The sequence below is a fragment of the Coregonus clupeaformis genome, chromosome 34 (genome assembly GCF_020615455.1).
Source record: "Coregonus clupeaformis isolate EN_2021a chromosome 34, ASM2061545v1, whole genome shotgun sequence".
Lineage (NCBI taxonomy): Eukaryota > Metazoa > Chordata > Actinopteri > Salmoniformes > Salmonidae > Coregonus > Coregonus clupeaformis.
In genome coordinates this window covers 14,472,571-14,485,980 of record NC_059225.1, presented here as the reverse complement: position 1 = coordinate 14,485,980, position 13,410 = coordinate 14,472,571, and the positions used below count along the sequence as shown (strand labels likewise).

General features: G+C 43.9%; 1 pseudogene; it reads right to left on the bottom strand.

Moving 5' to 3' along the window:
• Nucleotides 1-1,105: 1,105 nt before the first annotated feature.
• On the bottom strand, nucleotides 1,106-12,696 carry LOC121549474 (annotated as a pseudogene).
• Between the last annotated feature and the right edge of the window lie 714 nt (nucleotides 12,697-13,410).

Genomic DNA, 13,410 nt, shown 5'->3' with positions numbered 1-13,410 from the left:
TTCATTTAAATATTTATCAAATGAAAACCTTACATAATCATGAACTATTTGTACTGTTTAAGGACTAACTCCCATTTTACCATTACATTCTATTGTAAGCCATTTGTTTCCCAGAATAAACTCTTTTCTTAGCACTGAACCATACATGCCTATAATGGAAGTTTACCTGATCCTACTCCTCAGTGATATAGCTGGCTGCCATGGGTGTGTACTAAAGAGCAGGATGCTCTGATGGAGCAGCTCCTGGGTCAGTTCTCTCCTGTGGAGAGCCTCCAGGTCACAGGGAAACGCTGCGTCGGGCGTGAGAATGAGCGCTGAAGCAGTACCCAGACCAACTATCAAGATCTCTAGATGACACGGACTATAACTACAGCAAATACTTTTTGATGGCTGTAGCTGTTAGTAGAGAGGGCCCCTGTATAAATTATTCTCAGATAAACCCTCGGGATTGAAGATTGGACTGCTATAACTACCAATGGTGCAGTCCTGGAGGGGTTTGTTCTTGTACTGTCAGTTATCCAGGCTGTGTGATGAAGGTAGTGGTGATTTCAACACATTTTTATAAATGCTACAAATATCATGGCAGCAAATGGTATCTTTGAGTTTGGCTGCTGACGTGACTCCGGTCCTGGGTGTTCTACCATGTCTGAGAGTGATGTCGTTTTCACATGGCGCTCACTGCATCTTCCAGTAACTTGCTCCTCAGCCACAGCTTACTGTGGGCCTCAGCAAGGGAGATCCTGGGAGACAAACACCAATTTAAGTAAAATAATACTTTAATATCTTAAAAGGGACATTATGTGGAAGTTAAATATATTGATTGTGATTCTGTTGCCCAAAGATATCACAATTTGAAGAGGAAAAGCAGAATTTTCTGTGAGGAATCATTAACTGGCAATGCACAATAACCACAAGATAAACAGAATAATACATTGCAAATACAGTGTGGGAACAGGCTTTCAGATCATAATGATTTGCCTTCTTTATATCGTGCCCTCGATGAAATGGGGTTCATTTTTACTGTTACTTTTCACACAATCTGACAATGAAAAGATTTCCCAAACTATGAATGATAGTCTTTGGAGTCAGGTACACAATTACAGGCTCAATAAATGAAGGATGGTGTGCCACCCTGTGGACAAATATGGGATTACAGAGAACACTGCTAAATCGCAGGCGCTGTGTAGATTAAGACACCGCGGAGCCCGGCCCAACATATGGCTCAGAAAACGTACCTCAATCCAGGGATGAGAAATGCGTTGTACTCCGTATTGTCCCATTATCCCAACTGTTACACCGAGAAGATTGAACGACTGCTACCACATTAGTACACTTCAATCATTTTCTCTGCTCCAGGGCTCAGATCTGTCTGGATCTATGGGAAGGAGAGCACCATGTCCCCCCAGTGTAAACAACCGAGCACTACCAAAGATGAGTCCAAATGTTGTCTGTCACAGAGCACTTTGGGGGCATTTACTGTAATGGTGTGCATATGTATTTTGCATGCATCATATGCTACAGGAGATGGTGTCAATTACCATCATATACTGTAGTATGTACAGTATTGTGTGGTTTACCTCCTGGTAGTCCTGTGTGGTGAACTGCATGCAGGATGGGTAGAGGGGCTCTCTGGGCTGCACTGCCTGCCTGAGGGTGTGCACCGTCTGGGCGAGCAGGGCGTGCTCTCCCCCGTCTCCCGACACTGGATCACCAGGCCAAAGGCCTCAGCCAGCTGGGCAGGGACCGGGCGCATGTCCTACACAATGGTCAACGTGTTTTCATGTGGCTGGTAGCTTCAGAGGAGAATAGTAGCCTTCCTGGACCAGGACTGGGCAGCCTCCCCCTTGTGTAAAAATACTTTGACCTACTACCTTAACATGGAAGTACTGTATTCACCAGTACTATATTTACCACTACAGTATTACCGTTTCTTGTCCATCCTAAATTGGCGCTGAAGGCATTGTCTATTCTTGGGCTGGGTTTGTTTGGGCGGTATCCTGTTCTCTGAATGGGAGCAATTAACTGCTTCCTCTGGAGAGAGTAAATAGTCTTCCGTTCCTGTTTTGCCTACATAAAGCACACGCCTAAATACACAGTTGGCTCTGAGAGATTTGATATTTCTGCAATCCGGAATACATTGTCTTTGCCAGTGCTGAGTTCTATTGGCATTGTGTGATATGATAAAAGGCTTCAAATTGCTCACATGTAATTGCATTGTTGCAGAATCACCACATGAGACTACACTCAGATTGATCAAGTGCTGTAGTCCAATACTTTTGAATCATAATGTAAATTGAACAACACAGTGAAAGCCAACAATGACCCACCGCTGTTCCCAGCACTACATTGTCAGTCCTGATGGTCTTCTTTGAGGGGGCTGTGGACTCTGCCAGGGCGCAGAAGCTGCACTGGATGGGAAAGGAGATCTGTTGGTCAGCATCTTCTCCATACTTCTACCCTGGGATGATCACAGACACTGTCCGACTCTCCAGAGCTAGAAGAAGGTGGGGAAAGAGAGCGGTCAAAGGTGAACTAACTGTGTTGGGGTGGACTGAAGACAGAGGCCCAATGCCGAGACCAATCCCTAGAGTCATACACTCAAATAACCTACTCTACACGTTGTGTATCACAGGAGGTGCCATAATGTTTCTTCATTGCTGCATTGCTTTGACAAGACAACGCATTAGCTAGAGCTGAATCAGACTGGCCCCCAGGCTACAAGGTAAGCAGGGCTCAGCACCTGACTGAAGGGCATCCATCTAGTTCTTCCTATAGTGGCCCAGGTCCCCAAGCATGCAGACGCCCCTGGTGGCCAGAAAGGCAGAGCCAGCGTGGATGTTGGCCGTGCTCATCCCGAAACAGCGAGGCAAACATCTCCCGTTTCAGCGTCTCACCCCACCGCCAGCCAGGCCCAGGCTGTACGTCATCAGCCTAAAGGCCAAATCAAACTAAATGCAAACGAGCATTCCTCTGCGTAGATGCGAGAAAAATAGACTAGCTTTCTAATTTGAAGCGCATGACGCTTTCTGTCATTCACTACCGTGCATTCTAATTCCAGCGTGTACACGCTCGTTCCGTTTGATTTGGCCTTAAGACAGGGTAACGGAGGGTGTTGACTTGAATATAGACATAGTACATTTTTATTGTAATTTGGTCAATGAGTGATTATACTGCGTTTCCTAAGAACTTAGTTGATTGATTCAGAGATTGATTAATTGACTGACTGAATGAATTATGAGATGTAGTACCTGTCCAGTTTGAATGTGTCAGAAGTCAGGGCTAGCAGGTCCAGGCGGTGCAGTGAGTCTGGGTTGTCCCCCCGGCCCTGGACCAGGCCGAGAAGCAGGCCCAGTTTCAGACTGCTGTACAGGCCCGGGGGAACCACAGCAGAGCCCGACGAGTTAGCCACGATGGCAGAGAACCTCCAGGGAGAACAGGCTGTGGCCGTCAACAGGGCCTGGAAGTTAGAGCTGATGGTGCCAGGGTGAACGGTGGAGTGTATCTTACAACTGAGGTGTGACGTGTTGTCAATGCAAATATTGTATAGTACAGCAGAGGCTGGTGGGAGGAGCTATAGGAGGACTGGCTCATTGGAATGGAATAAATGTAAAGGTATCAAAGACATCAAACATGGAAACCACACATTTGACTCAGTTCCATTTATTCCATTCCAGCCATTACAATGAGCCCGTCCTCCTATAGCTCCTCCCACCAGCCTCCTCTGGTATAGTATAGGCATGTGACAGAGAGCTAACACACAGACACACATACAAGCACATGAATGTTCCCTATGAACGGCTTTCTCAGAGAAGCTGATAACAAGGCCTATAGCTTAGGATAGGATTTAATGTAAACTGATCTGTACCACTGTAAGCATGCATATACACTACCAGTCAAAAGTTTGGACACACCTACTCATTCAAGGGATTTTCTTTATTTTTACTATTTTTTACATTGTAGAAAGTAGTGAAGACATCAAAACTATGAAACAACACATATGGAATCATGTAGTAACCAAAAAAAGTGTTAAACAAATTAAAATATATTTTATATTTGAGATTCTTCAAATAGCCACACTTTGCCTTGATGACAGCTTTGCACACTCTTGGCATTCTCTCAACCAGCTTCATGAGGTAGTCACCTGGAATGCATTTCAATTAAAAGGTGTGCCTTCTTAAAAGTTAATTTGTGGAATTTCTTTCCTTCTTAATGTGTTTGAGCCAATCAGTTGTGTTGTGACAAGGTAGGGGTTATACAGAAGATAGCCCTATTTGGTAAAAGACCAAGTCCATATTATGGCAAGAACAGCTCAAATAAGCAAAGAGAAATGACAGTCCATCATTACTTTAAGACATGAAGGTCAGTCAATACGGAACATTTCAAGAACTGAAAGTTTCTTCAAGTGCTGTCACAAAAACCATCAAGCGCTATGATGAAACTGGCTCTCATGAGGACCGCCACATAAATGGAAGACCCAGAGTTATCTCTGCTGCAGAGGATAAGTTCATTAGAGTTACCAGCCTCAGAAATTGCAGGCCAAATAAATGCTTCACAGAGTTCAAGTAACAGACACATCTCAACATCAACTGTTCAGAGGGGACTGTGTGAATCAGGCCTTCATGGTCGAATTCCTGCAATGAAACCACTACTAAAGGACACCAATAAGAAGAAGAGACCTGCTTGGGCCAAGAAACACGAGCAATGGACATTAGACCGGTGGAAATTTGTCCTTTGGTCTGGGGTCCAAATTGGAGATTTTTGGTTCCAACCGCCGTGTCTTTGTGAGACGCGGTGTGGGTGAACAGATGATCTCTGCATGTGTAGTTCCCACCATAAAGCATGGAGGAGGAGTTGTTATTGTGTGGGAGTGCTTTGCTGGTGACACTGTCTGTGATTAATTTAGAATTCAAGGCACACTTAACCAGCATGGCTACCACAGCATTCTGCAGCGATACGCCATCCCATCTGGTTTGGGCTTAGTGGGACTATCATTTGTTTTTTAACAGGACAATGACCCAACACACCTCCAGGCTGTGTAAGGGCTATTTTACCAAGAAGGAGAGTGATGGAGTGCTGCATCAGATGACCTGGCCTCCACAACCCAATTGAGATGGTTTGGGATGAGTCGGACCGCAGAGTGAAGAAAAAGCAGCCAACAAGTGCTCAGCATATGTGGGAACTCCTTCAAGACTGTTGGAAAAGCATTCCAGGTAAAACTGGTTGAGAGAATGCCAAGAGTGTGCAAAGCTGTCATCAAGGCAAATGGCGGCTATTTGAAGAATCTCAAATATAAAATATATTTTGATTTGTTTAACACTTTTTTGGTTACTACATGATTCCATATGTGTTATTTCATAATTTGGATGTCTTCACTATTATTCTGCAATGTATAAAATAAAGAAAAACCCTTAAATGAGTAGGTGTGTCCAAACTTTTGACTGGTACTGTAGGTTCTTACACTCAGGCTCCCACTGTTGAACGCTATTGGCCTCCATGCTCCAGGTGACCTTCAGTCACTGGTTGACATGGGCCGGTATACCCAGCACCCAGTACAGACCTCCAATCTTCATGGAGATACACAGTTAATCTACATACAACGTTACGAGGGAAACAAAACCATAACACTCAGAGGGGTTGTGCTGTTCTGCGGTCTCCTGATTATTTGAGGAACATGCAAGGCACCTACACGTCCCTGCCAAGAACAACACAGGAACGAGGCCCTCGGAACAAAGATCTCACTGTGTGCATCGTGCGACTCAACTAATGAGTGTTTCTTACACTTATAACATATATGTTTAGTAACGTGAGCCCGTTGTGTTGAATTCCTCCAGAAGACTAGGTCAACAGAATATGCTAATACTGGCACTGAGAATCACTGCTCTCTCAGGGGGTAATGGCTGGAAAATGTTATTGGAGGGGACAGGAACACCTAATATCGCACCCAGGGGCACCACTGCATGGCCGACTCCTCAAACGTCTGTTTATTTCAACTCTCCCCCACTGGGGTTGGGCTCCAAAATTATGTTTGTTTTCGAAAAGGAAGAGAAAATTCATAAATGTCTAAGTAACCTTTTCTAAGGAGATATCGAAGTCACATCTATTAAAAACAAAATCATGACTTGCAATACAAATCAAATTATATTTGTCACATGCGCCGAATACAACAGGTGTACAACCTTACTGTGAAATGCTTACTTACAAGCCCTTAACCAACAATGCAGTTTTAGGGTTACGGCTAGGGTTAGGGTTGAGCCGGGGTGTGGACATGAAGCCTCTGCCCAGACTTTGCTGAAGCATGCCAGATCGTACAAAGTCTGGATCGGTATTTTACATATCAGCTAACAACATCGTATCAAATCAAATCTTATTTGTCACATGCGCCGAATACAACAGGTGTAGACCTTACCGTGAAATGCTTACTTACAAGCCCTTAACCAACAATGCAATTTTAAGAAAATAGAGTTAAGAAAATATTTACTAAATTAAAAAAAAAAAAAAAAAAAAAAGTAAAATAAATTATACACTATAAAATAACAATAATGAGGCTATATACAGGGGGTACCGGTACCGAGTCAATGTGCGGGGGAACAGGTTAGTCGAGGTAATTTGTACATGTAGGTAGGGGTAAAGTGACTGCATAGATAATAAACAGCGAGTAGCAGCAGTATAAAAACATTATGATACATTTACCAGATTGTGAGCCTACCTCTGAGAAACAGGGTGGCAGACTGGTACCTGAGGGCACTGGGAGGATGGACTTTCAGGACATCCAGTGCTTTGACATGGATAAGCTCTACTAGGTGCTTGTCTGTTTCAAAACCGTATTGTATTTAAACAACAGCTACATGTAAGCATGGCATGTGAGGCTACTTCATCAGATAGCATTCAGGGACAAAGCCAATTAGTGGGATCATTCTCACCCCCCAGCACATGGAACTTGACATCAGTGGCGGCTGGTGAAAAATATTCTCGGTGGGGCTGTGCCATACTTTTTTTTCCTGTAACCATCGCGATATATTTTAACACAAACTGCAGGACAGCAGTGCTCAGTGAAACATTCAGTAATTATTTAATGCCAATATTAAAAAGTTGAGGCATTCTTACACAAAAACATATTACACAAACCCAAGCCTTTCATTTGCATTTAAAGTGAACTTTTCACCATTGGTAGTAAACAGGCAACGCAACAGGCATGCTGTCAGAACAGAGTGGAAAGTGGACAATAACATGAAATTATTATAAAGTTTATAGGAAATCTTACACTGTATGAAAGGATGTATAATATAGAAATGGATATCAAGTGGATGAACTCAAACCTTTGACTGGAAGAATAGCATACAGTATTTTATGATCATACTAAATGTGACTAATTGTTAATGTGCTCCAGAACTGCAACAATTAATTGATACAAAACAACATATATACAGTAATATTAGCAAAGACACTATTAAGACTTTCTAGAGTACCATATATAACTGGATTTTTTATGCTAAGGTCAACTATATACAAAGAAACATGCGGCCAGAGCTGCTCTGTGTGTGTGTGTCTGTCATCTTATTTGTACAGGAATTTTGCCCGTCTGTCCTTCTGAGTGGCAAACCTCTCAATGACCCTTTGATTAAAGTCAGGAATGTCCCTGACAAGTTTCTTCTCCATGGAGAGCATGGCCAGAGCGTTCAGGCGATCCTGTGTCATGCTGTTTCTCAGGAAGGTCTTGATCCTTTTCAGTGTAGAGAAGCACCTTTCTGACTCAGCAGTTGTCATGGGTGTGGTGATGAGGATCTTGAGGAGGCTGGCAGTCTCTGTGAAAGTGCTCTGAAGGTTGTTCTCCATGAAGAACTGGTACAGGGGCACTGCACCACTACAAGCCTTGAACTCACTGTTCTCATAGATGAGGGACAGTTTGGTTTTGAGCTTGGCCTTGTTCAACATGGGGTACGCCTCCACGGTTGTTTCAAGCGCTGTATCGGGAACTTCACACTGTGTTGTGGGAACAACTCTCCGTGCAATAGTGTTGCGCTGATGAGGTGCTGGGTGAAGGAGAACCTCTCTTTGGCATGACTCAGGATGGTATCACATACCTGTAAAAGATACATCATCAGCTTTAATTTGCAATTAAGCTATTTTGATGCAAGTGATCCTGACTGACACATGCCTATGTCCAACTCAAGTATATGATTACCAAGGTGCTGATTGTTCAGGGTTTTGGCTACATACTACCAGGCCTGAAAAAAGTTCTAGGTGGGAAACACTGACAATTACATCACAACTTACCTCTATAGCCAACCTCTGTTGTTCTCCTGGTCCCAGCATCCTCCGTCGCTTGATGGGCTGTTGCTGCTCGTCAGATGCGCTGTCCCCACACAAAGAGGGAATTGAGGCCCTGGGTCCAAAAATAAAGTTTAATTTGATAACTTGCAATCAGACTTCTTAACTCACTGTAATTCCCCCTCAACACACAACCAGTGACTTATATATATATATATAGACAGACAGACAGACAGACAGACAGACAGACAGTGTGTATATACACACAAACTATGTCTAGTAACTGCTTTTAACCTGTGATGTACATAATTAACTGATGTTATTACGTTTTAAAGCCTTTTTCTATTACATTTGTGAGAGGGATGCAACATAATTTTGTTCTGCTGTTCACTTAGCAATAAAGTTAATATTCAATAACAACTAGGCCTCTTCTAGAAATTGACCTGGTGGACACCTGAATAATTATTACAAACTGTGTAGTACTTTCCTGCATTATTATCAACGTCTGATTGTGTCTTCTCTTTCCTTTAAAATACTAAAACAAATATAATTGTGACGGCTCTATGATAATCACTCACACAAGCACCAACTGGCAGTGGGTGGAAACGTCAGTCGTCTCGTCAGCTTGAATGGCGATAAAATCAGCACTCTTTACTTCCTCCAGGATGTAATCCTTAAGCATTGACAGCATACAGTCCAACAGCTCGTTCTGTATCGTCTTTGACGTGCCCTTAAAAACGGTAGCTGTCTTCAGGTGCTCCTCCAGCACACTGTCGAGGGAGGCAACAAAATCCACTAAGCCCCGGAAAATGCCGGGGTTGTCTGAGGAGTCAGTCTCCTCGTGCCCACGCAAGGCCAACTCAAAAGCCCCACAGAACTTCACACAATCGATAATTTTGGATAGAATGTGCCTGTTTTTATCCACCTCCTCATTGTGTTTCCTCACCGCAATCCTGTGGCCGTCATCCAGCTGCGTAGCAATGTTCACCCTTCCTAATACAGCTAGCTTTACAGAGTTGTCCATGTGTGCCCTGGTGTTCTCATGTTTCTTTACCTTCTCTGACAGGTGCTTCATATCCCTCACTCCGGTACCTGTCCATGCTGAATCTGACCCCGTCGTTTTAAAAAGCAAGCACGGAAAGCAAAATAAAGCATTAGCATCAGTGCACCCAGCTAGCCAAGCCTTCCTGGTGTACCAGCTACGGAGAAGCCGCGCATATACTGCTTCCCTTTCTCGCTAGCCTGCTGTCTGATTGAGAGGTCAGGTTGATCTGGGCCCAGCTCTTTCACCCGAACTTTCTCTGACAAAGTTCTCCTCTCAAACGGATCTTGGAGGAGAGATTTCACCGAGTTAGGGTTGGGTCTTGGAGGAGTAACGTTTGCGTTCGCCATTGTTGTCTAGTAAAAATGGCGTCACTGGACCCCGGTCCTTATTTTATCAGGGGCGAGCTTGGGAGCGGTAAAATAATCGCCCTCCTTGGATTCGATTTAAGATCGCTTATTGACTACATTTTATGTCATACATTCATATCTTAAATTAGCAATTGGCTTAACTGCTACGTAGACCCGCCTCCTCGGGGCACTTTCTGTATCGCCCAGAGCTGACGAGGCGTTTGACAGGCAGAGGAAAGGTTGCGAATATGATTTTCTATCATATCTTACACATATTACTGTGTGCATTCCATATTTCAAACACACAAATATTGACATACTGATGTTTTTATTATTATTATTATTATTATTATTTTTTATTTTTTTATTTTTTAAAATAATTTTATTTAAGGGGCGCCCTAGCGCCCTCTATCGGCCAGCCGCCACTGCTTGACATCCTTTTTAAAGGTGAGAGGAACAGAGCAGGCAGCTGAAGTAATTCCTCACTGTGGCCATCTACGTGGCCTCGGGGGCGTGCACTCTGATGTGATGGAACCCTGAGGATAGCGTCATACTACAGAATTATAAATGGTTTTGTAAATGGCAACACTGATGTTATGAATACAGAAATAGCATGGCACACATGTTACTTGTAGTAGGCCTACAGTGGGGAGAACAAGTATTTGATACACTGCCGATTTTGCAGGTTTTCCTACTTACAAAGCATGTAGAGGTCTGTCATTTTTATCATAGGTACACTTCAACTGTGAGAGACGGAAACTAAAACAAAAATCCAGAAAATCACATTGTATGATTTTTAAGTAATTAATTTGCATTTTATTGCATGACATAAGTATTTGATACATCAGAAAAGCAGAACTTAATATTTGGTACAGAAACCTTTGTTTGCAATTACAGAGATCATACGTTTCCTGTAGGTCTTGACCAGGTTTGCACACACTGCAGCAGGGATTTTGGCCCACTCCTCCATACAGACCTTCTCCAGATCCTTCAGGTTTCGGGGCTGTCGCTGGGCAATACGGACTTTCAGCTCCCTCCAAAGATTTTCTATTGGGTTCAGATCTGGAGACTGGCTAGGCCACTCCAGGACCTTGAGATACTTCTTACGGAGCCACTCCTTAGTTGCCCTGGCTGTGTGTTTCGGGTCGTTGTCATGCTGGAAGACCCAGCCACGACCCATCTTCAATGCTCTTACTGAGGGAAGGAGGTTGTTGGCCAAGATCTCGCGATACATGGCCCCATCCATCCTCCCCTCAATACAATGCAGTCGTCCTGTCCTCTTTGCAGAAAAGCATCCCCAAAGAATGATGTTTCCACCTCCATGCTTCATGGTTGGGATGGTGTTCTTGGGGTTGTACTCATCCTTCTTCTTCCTCCAAACAAGGCGAGTGGAGTTTAGACCAAAAAGCTCTATTTTTGTCTCATCAGACCACATGACCTTCTCCCATTCCTCCTCTGGATCATCCAGATGGTCATTGGCAAACTTCAGACGGGACATGCGCTGGCTTGAGCAGGGGGACCTTGCGTGCGCTGCAGGATTTTAATCCATGACGGCGTAGTGTGTTACTAAGTGTGTTACAAGCTGCTTGCCTATTGTCCTGTAGCCCATCCCAGCCTTGTGCAGGTCTACAATTTTATCCCTGACGTCCTTACACAGCTCTCTGGTCTTGGCCATTGTGGAGAGGTTGGAGTCTGTTTGATTGAGTGTGTGGACAGGTGTCTTTTATACAGGTAACGAGTTCAAATAGGTGCAGTTAATACAGGTAATGAGTGGAGAACAGGAGGGCTTCTTAAAGAAAAACTAACAGGTCTGTGAGAGCCGGAATTCTTACTGGTTGGTAGGTGATCAAATACTTATGTCATGCAATAAAATGCAAATTAATTACTTAAAAATCATACAATGTGATTTTCTGGATTTTTGTTTTATATTCCCTCTCTCACAGTTGAAGTGATAAAAAATTACAGACCTCTACATGCTTTGTAAGTAGGAAAACCTGCAAAATCGGCAGTGTATCAAAAACTTGTTCTCCCCACTGTACCTGTTGTGCAGGGACAGTCCTCCTCAGAACAGAGGAAGCTGGCGACCCTCCTCATGGTGATGACCAGGCCCTCCATGGCAACGGGCCTCATGGGGCCGTAACCATGGGGAAACACACAGAGATCCAGGGTGTACTCAGGGAACGGAGGGAGGTGTGTAAACTAAATGATCACATTCACCTGACTTTCTGTGTGTATTTTCTCTATGAGGGAGAGTGTCTTTATTGACAATAAACCTGAAGGGGAGTGACACAAAACGTCAATTTGGGTATGTTCCAAATTCATGGTTTGAATAGAGTAATGGGAGATAACGATGTTTTGGACTTACTGACTGAAATAGTGCCGTAGCTTTGAGGGGGTCACGGAGCACACAGTCACCCAATCTAGGATCCAGTTCTAATAGGACGGAAGGGTTCACGCTGACACAGAACTGATACACAGCCTCACTCTGCTGGGGATCTGAAGGGAAAATGAACTTGGGTGATATTAGTGGACGTTATAATATATAGCTAAATCAAAATTGGACAGATATAACCATCCGTTATTTGACAGCATAAGAGCTTCCTGTCATCTATGAAGGACTGCTTCTCACATGCCACCACATCCCCCAGTGGATACAGGGTTGCCTAGGTTACTCCCTCAGGACCACATGACACAATCCCATTAGCTACACTGACAGCTGATCGAAAGCTCTCGATAGCTAGCCTACCACCGCCCCTAAACTTACCGTTGAATGGTTGCAGTCTTCAGCAAGTTGAAGAAGAGCTCCACTTCTGTCTAAAGACAAAACTGACTCTTTCAATAAGATTTTCTTTCTAAATTTTCTGTTACTGACAAACTAGCTAAGCTAGCTGCCTACAGCTTTTGGCTACAGAGACCTCAGTCTAGTTAGTAGCTAGCATGGGACCTTGACCTGACAGTCGCAGCCGCCGGCCACTTGAACATTCGAACTGTGAGCTTCTGTAGAGTACAGCCAAGACAATCAGCCAAGTCACCCATCTCCATATACAGTGCATTCGGAAAAGTATTCAGACCCCTTTACTCTTTCCACATTCTGTTACAGCCTTATTCTAAAATTGATTAAATTGTTTTCCCCCCTCATCAAACTACACACAATACCCCATAGTGACAAAGCAAAAACACGTTTAGACATTTTTGCAAAAAAATAAAGAAATAAATGGAAATATCACATTTACATAAGTATTCATACCCTTTACTCAGTTATTTGTTGAAGCACCTTCGGCATAGATTACAGCCTCGAGTTTTCTTGGGTATGACGCTACAAGCTTGGCACACCTGTATTTGGGGAGTTCTCCCATTCTTCTCTGCAGATCCTCTCAAGCTCTGTCAGGTTGGATGGGGAGCGTCATTACACAGCTATGTTCAGGTCTCTCCAGAGATGTCCGATCGGGTTCAAGTCCGGGCTCTGGCTGGGCCACTTAAGGACATTCAGAGACTTGTCCCGAAGCCACTCCTGTGTTGTCTTGGCTGTGTGCTTAGGGTCGTTGTCGTGTTGGAAGGTGAACCTTTGCCACAGTCTGAGGTCCTGAGCTCTCTGGAGCAGGTTTTCATCAAAGATCTCTCTGTACTTTGCTCCATTCATCTTTCCCTCGATCCGAACAGTTTCCCAGTCCCTGCCGCTGAAAAAAATTCCCACCACTATGCTTCACCGTAGGGATGGTGCCAGGTTTCCTCCAGATGTGACGCATGGTA